The 6647-nt window shown below is 47.8% G+C and overlaps 1 protein-coding gene across 1 annotated transcript in view; it reads right to left on the reverse strand.

The window, feature by feature from the left end:
- TP53 (tumor protein p53) overlaps positions 1 to 6492 on the reverse strand; it is a 19960-nt gene extending 13468 nt beyond the window's left edge. Inside the window, exon 1 of the mRNA XM_032139337.3 lies at positions 6369 to 6492. The gene's annotated coding sequence lies outside the window, so the exon portion shown is untranslated. The remainder of the gene's footprint in view (positions 1 to 6368) is intronic.
- Positions 6493 to 6647: the final 155 nt, after the last annotated feature.

Raw genomic sequence — 6647 nt, forward strand, 5'->3', positions numbered from 1 at the left:
TTTTTTGTATTTTTAGTAGAGACGGGGTTTCACTGTGGTCTCGATCTCCTGACCTCGTGATCCACCCGCCTCGGCCTCCCAAAGTGCTGGGATTACAAGCGTGAGCCACCGCGCCCGGCCCGTTATTTCTTTTTTCTTTCCTTTTTTTTTTTGAGATGGAGTTTTGCTCTTGTCGCCCAGGCTGGAGTGCAATGGGACAATCTCGGCTCACTGCAACCTCTGCCTCCTGGGTTCAAGTGATTCTCCTGCCTCTGCCTCCCAAGTAGCTGGGACTACAAGCGTGCACCACTACGCCTGGCTAATTTTTTTTTTTGAGACGGAGTTTTTGCTTTTGTCACCCAGGTTGGAGTGCAATGGCACAATCTCGGCTCACTACAACCTCCGCCTCCCAGGTTCAAGAGATTCTCCTGCCTCAGCCTCCCAAGTAGCTGAGATTACAGGCACGTGCCACCATGCCAACTAATTTTTGTATTTTTAGTAGAGATCGGGTTTCACCATGTTGGCCAGGCTGGTCTTGAACTCCTGACCTCAGGTGATCCACCCACCTCGGCCTCCCAAAGTGCTGGGATTACAGGCATGAGCCACTGTACCCAGCCAATGCCTGGCTAATTTTTTAATATTTTAATAGAGATGAGGTTTCACCATTTTTGTCAGGCTGGTCTCCAACTCCAGACCTCAGGTGATCTGTCCACCTCGGCCTCCCAAAGTGCTGGGATTGTAGGCGTGAGCCATCGGGCCACTAATCATTATTTTTCTTTTTCTTTTTCTTTTTTTTTTTTTTGAGACAGAGTCTTGCTCTGTCGCCCAGGCTGGAGTGCAGTGGCTCGATCTCAGCTCACTGCAAGCTCCGCCCCCTAAGTTCATGCCATTCTCCTGCCTCAGCCTCCCGAGTAGCTGGGATTACAGGCGCCCGCCACTACGCCTGGCTAATTTTTTGTATATTTAGTAGAGACGGGGTTTCACCGTGTTAGCCAGGATGGTCTCGATCTCCTGACCTCGTGATCCACCCGCCTCGGCTTCCCAAAGTGCTGGGATTACAGGCCTGAGCCACCGCACCCGGCCCTCATTATTTCTTTTTTCTTGCCTGTTTAAAACCTCCAGTATGATATTAACGTTGTGAGGGTCAAATCCTTTTCTAGTTCCTGATCTCAGAGGAAAAAGCATTGAGTTTTCTTTTTTTTTTTCTTTTTTTTTTTTTTAAGACGGAGTCTCACTCTGTCGCCCGGGCTGGAGTGCAGTGGCACGATCTAGGCTCACTGCAAGCTCCTCCTCCCGGGTTCACGCCATTCCCTCGCCTCAGCCTCCCAAGTAGCTGGGACTACAGGCGCCCGCCACCACGCCCAGCTAATTTTTTGTTTTTGTATTTTTAGTAGAGACGGGGTTTCAGCATGTTAGTCAGGACAGTCTCGATCTCCTGACCTCATGATCCGCCTGCCTCGGCCTCCCAAAGTGCTGGGATTACAGACGTGAGCCACCGCGCCCGGCAGCATTGAGTTTTCTACCATTATGTATGCTGCTAGTGGAACTCCGACTGTGGATGCCCTGTTATCAAACTAGGTAAATTTCCTTTCCCTAGTTTGCTAGGAGGTTGGTTTGTTTGTAATCATGCGTAGGTGTTGAATATCCTTAACTACTTTTGCTACATCTGTTGAAATGATCATAGGGTTTTTATGTTTCCATTTGTTAATGTGGTGAATTACACAGACTGATTTTTTTTTCCCCCAGTAAAGACCAGTCTGACTATGTTGCCCAGGCTGGTCTCGAAATCCTGGGCTCAAGAGATCTTCCTGCCTCAGCCTCCTAAAGTGTTGGGATTACAGGCCTGAGCTACTGCACCAGGCCAATTTTTGAATGTTAAATCAGCTACAATCATGAGATAAACATTATTTGGTTAGAATGTATTTATCCTTTTTCTTTTTCTTTCTTTGAGATGGAGTCTCACTCTGTTGCCCAGGCTGCAGTGCAACGGCGTGATCCCAATGCAACTTCTGCCTCCTGGGTTCAAGCGATTCTCCTGCCTCAAACTCCCAAGTAGCTGGGATTTCAGGTGCCCACCACCATGCCCAGCTAATTTTTTTTTTTTTTTTGAGATGAAGTCTTGCTCTGTCACCCAGGCTGGAGTGCAGTGGCACGATCTTGACTCACTGCAACCTCTGCCTCCTGGGTTCAAGCAATTCTGCCTCAGCCTCCTGAGTAGCTGGGATTACAGGCAGGCACCACCACACCGGCTAATTTTTGTATTTTTAGTAGAGATGGGGTTTCACCACATTGGTCAGGCTGGTCTTGAACTCCTGACCTCGTGATCTGCCCACCTCGGCCTCCCAAAGGGCTGGGATTACAGGTGTGAGCCACCGCGCCCAGCCTAATTTTTGTATTTTTATTAGAAACGGGGTTTCACCATGTTGGTCAGGCTGGTCTCAAACTCCTGATCTCAAGTGATCTGCCTGCCTCGGCCTCCCAAAGTGCTGGGATTTTACAGGCATGAGCCACCGCGCCTGGCCTATTTATCCTTTTTTCTATATTACCAGGTTTGGTTTGCTAAAATTTGTTAGCTTTTGCATGTATATGCTAACAGGAATATTGTTCTAAATTTTCTTTTCTTGCAATGTCCTTGTTTGGTTTTGGTACCAGGATTATGCTGGCTTTAAAAACAAGTTGGGAAATGTTCCTCTATTTTTTCTTTCTTTCTTTTTTTTTTTTCTGAGACAGAGTCTCACTCTGTTGCCCAGGCTGGAGTGCGGTGGCGCAATCTTGGCTCACTGCAACCTCCGCTTCCCAGGTTCAAGGGATTCTTGTGCCTCAGCCTCTTGAGTAACTGGGATTACAGGTATATGCCACCACACCGGCTAATTTTTGTATTTTTAGTAGAGATGGGGTTTTGCCGTGTTGGCCAGGCTGGTCTCGAACTCCTGACCTCAAGTGATCCCCCGCCTCGGCGTACCAAAGTGCTGGGATTACAGGTATGAGCCACCGCGCCCAGTCTGTTCCTCTATTTGCTGAAGAGTTTGTGGGAGATGGGTACTGTTTCTTCCTCAAACGTTTGAAGAGAGCAAAGAAGAGGAGATAAATAGAAAATAGCACTAAGAGGTCAGGCATGGTCAAGCATGGTGGCTCACACCTGTAATCCCAGCACTTTGGGAGGCTAAGATGGGATGAAAGCTTGAGGCCAGCAGTTTGAGACCAGCCTGGGCAACATAGTGAGATCCTGTCAATACAAAAAAATAAAATAGTTAGCTAGATGTGGTAGAGTAATCCCAGCTACTCGTGAGGCTGAGGCTAGAGGACTGCTTGAACCCAGGGGTTCGAAGCTGCAGTGAGCCTTGAATGTGCCATTGTACTCTAGCCCAGGCAACAGTGTGAGTCCCTGTCTCAAAAATTAAAAAAAAAAAAAAAAGAAAATAGCACTAAAATGGTAGCCCTATACTCCAACTGTACAATAATTAAAATTAAAAGCATTCAGTAGAGAAAGGAAGCCTATTTCAACAAGTGGAGACAGAATAACTGGATTTCCATACAGGAAAGGTACCAGAGACTGACTCCTACACCTAACACCATAAACAATTAATTTTAAGAATTAATTAATGGCTCAAGGACCTTACTGTAAAACTTACAACCATAAAGGTCCTAAAAGAAAATATAAGATAATATCTTCATGACCCTGGGGTTAAAAAAAAAAAAAAAGATGTCCTAAACAGGACAAGGCAAATACTGAACATAAAAAAGATAAATCCACTCCTCTTAAGATACTGTAAACTCTGTAAAGCAAACAAATAGGCAAGCAACAGATCAGAAGAAAACATTCACAACACATGGATCTGATAAAGGACTTGTATCCAGAATGTATAAAGCAGTCCCACAACTGAACAATAAAAACAAACAAAAGACCAAAATAACAGGCAAAAGACTCGAAGAGCTACTTTACAAACAAAATACGAATGGCCAATAGGCACGTGAAAAAATGCTGAACATCCTTAGTCAACAGAGAACTGTAAATTACAACCACAAGGATATACCACATTAGAAAGACTGACAATACCTAATGTCCGGAAGGCTGTGGTACAACCATAGTAACTCCCATACCTTGCTAGTTGGAGTGTAAAATGGTACAACCGCTCTGGAAAACTCAGAGCTTCTGATAAAGTTCAAAATACGTCTACTTTTTACTTCCAAACTCGCAATTCCCCTCCTAAGTATTTCTCCAAGAAACACGAAAACATATGATCACAAAAAGAATTGTACAAGAATGTTTATAGCAGCTTTATTTCATAACCCCAAATGGGAAACAACTCAAAAGGCCATCAAAAGAACGGATATACAATCGATGGACTATACTAAATGAAAAGGAGCAAAATACTGATATATACAACAACATGAACGAATGTCAGACAGTACATTGAAGGACAGAAGCCCGACAAAAATGAGCACATAATGTATGATTCCCCCCGCTTTTTTTGAGACGGAGTTTCGTTGTTGTCGCCCAGGCTGGAGTGTAGTGGCACGATCTTGGCTCACTGCAACCTCTGCCTCCCGGGTTCAAGCGATTCTCCTGCCTCAGCCTCCCGAATAGCTGGGGTTACAGGCACCCACCACGCCCAGCTAATTTTTGTATTTTTTAGTAGAGACGGGGATTCACCATGTTGGTCAGGCTGGTCTGGAACTCCTATCCTCAAGTAATCCGCCCGCCTCGGCCTCCCCAAGTGCAGGCGTGAGCCACAGCGCCCAGCCTGATTCCATTTTATATGAAGTTCTCCAACAGGCAAAATGGTTATGGAGATCAAAATAAACGTGGGGTCGGGAATCGACTGGGAAGAGGCGTGACGAAACGTTTCTGGGACGATGAAAAGGGTCTGTGACTTGGTAGGCATCACGGAGAGGTTAGGGGCCAAAACTCATCTTCCTGTGCACTTGGTGTGTGCACTGGCGCTGTGTGTAAATGCCGCCTCGATTTAGGAAAAAGATGACGTAAGTACGGCACAAAGTGCCCGGTACGCGGCAGGTGCATGGGAAGAAACTGCGGAATGAAACAACCGCGAGCTAAGAGATGGGGAAGCGGGAGAAATGAATTCGAGTTCCGCCTCCTACCGGGAAGAACCGGCTCGAGCCGGAGGGCTGCACGGAGGATCACACGGACGCCTGCGGGCCCGCCCCTTCCGCTTCACGACGTTCAGCCTGCGTCTGGAACTGGAATGGCCTAGCCCAAAGCCAGATAACAGGTAGATTGTTTTTCCGACAAATTATCAAACGACCCATCATTGCACTCTTTCAAAATTTGATTCCCAGACGTACCCATTCTTTTTTTTTTTCCTCTGGGAAGATGAGATTTACTCATTCTTGAAAATACCCCCGGGCTTGCCTTCTGCACACTTCTTTCCCTCCCTGTCTCACGCAATGGTAGCGTCCGCCTAGGTTACAGGCGACCCACGGGGTGGGGCACACCATTCAAAGAAGGGGAGGGATCGAGGTTTGCATCAAAACAAATATCCCTGCCTTTGCAAAGGCCGTAACTAAGTAATCCAGAAAAAAAAAAAATGCGGGCGGAGAATAGCAGCCTCCCTCTGCCAAGTAAGAGGAACCGGCCTAAAGGACATTTTTTCTCTCTCTCCTCCCCTCTCATCGGGTGAATAGTGAGCTGCTCCGGCAAAAAGAAACCGGAAATGCTGCTGCAAGAGGCAGAAATGTAAATGTGGAGCCAAACAATAACAGGGCTGCCGGGCCTCTCAGATTGAGACGGTCCTCCTCGGCCTGGCGGGCAAATGCCTGGTTTAGCACTTCTCACTTCCACGACTGACAGCCTTCAATTGGATTTTCTCCATCTAGCGGAGCCGGGGGCTGGCTGGAAAGATCGCTCCAGGAAGGACAAAGGTCCGGAAGTTGTGGGACCTTAGCAGCTTGAGCTCCCCGGATCACCCCCAAATGATCATTTCGGAATGGAGCCCGAGGTTTCACTAGGATGCCATGGGCTCTAAAATATACAGCTATGAGTTCTCAATGTTTCGAGATCCAAAAGTCTCAGACCTCAATGCTTTGTGCATCTTTTATTTCAGGGATTCCCTACGCCCAGCACCGGATGGATGTGCAAAGAAGTACCCTTTAGGCCGGCTCAAGGTTCCCCAAAGCTCCACTCCTCTGCCTAGGCGTTCAACTTTGAGTTCGGATGGTCCTAACATCCCCATCATCTACACCCAGATCTCCCAACAATGCAACTCCTATGTTGATCTCTCTAGCCAAGCTTCCATCCCACTCACCCCCAAACTCGCTAAGTCCCCACTGCCCCACCCCCAGCCCCAGCGATTCTCCCGAGCTGAAAATACACGGAGCCGAGAGCCCGTGACTCAGAGAGGACTCATCAAGTTTAGTCAGGAGCTTACCCAATCCTCAGGGAAGCGTGTCACCGTCGTGGAAAGCACGCTCCCAGCCCGGACGCAAAGTGTCCCCGGAGCCCAGCAGCTACCTGCTCTCCGGACGGTGGCTCTAGACTTTTGAGAAGCTCAAAACTTTTAGCGCGCCAGTCCGAGCACATGGGAGGGGAAAACCCCAATCCCATCAACCCCTGCGAGGCTCCTGGCACAAAGCTGGACAGTCGCCATGACAAGTAAGGGCAAGTAATCCGCCTGCCGGAGGAAGCAAAGGAAATGGAGTTGGGGAGG

The sequence above is a fragment of the Hylobates moloch genome, unplaced genomic scaffold (assembly GCF_009828535.3).
Source record: "Hylobates moloch isolate HMO894 unplaced genomic scaffold, HMol_V3 SCAFFOLD_19, whole genome shotgun sequence".
NCBI lineage: Eukaryota > Metazoa > Chordata > Mammalia > Primates > Hylobatidae > Hylobates > Hylobates moloch.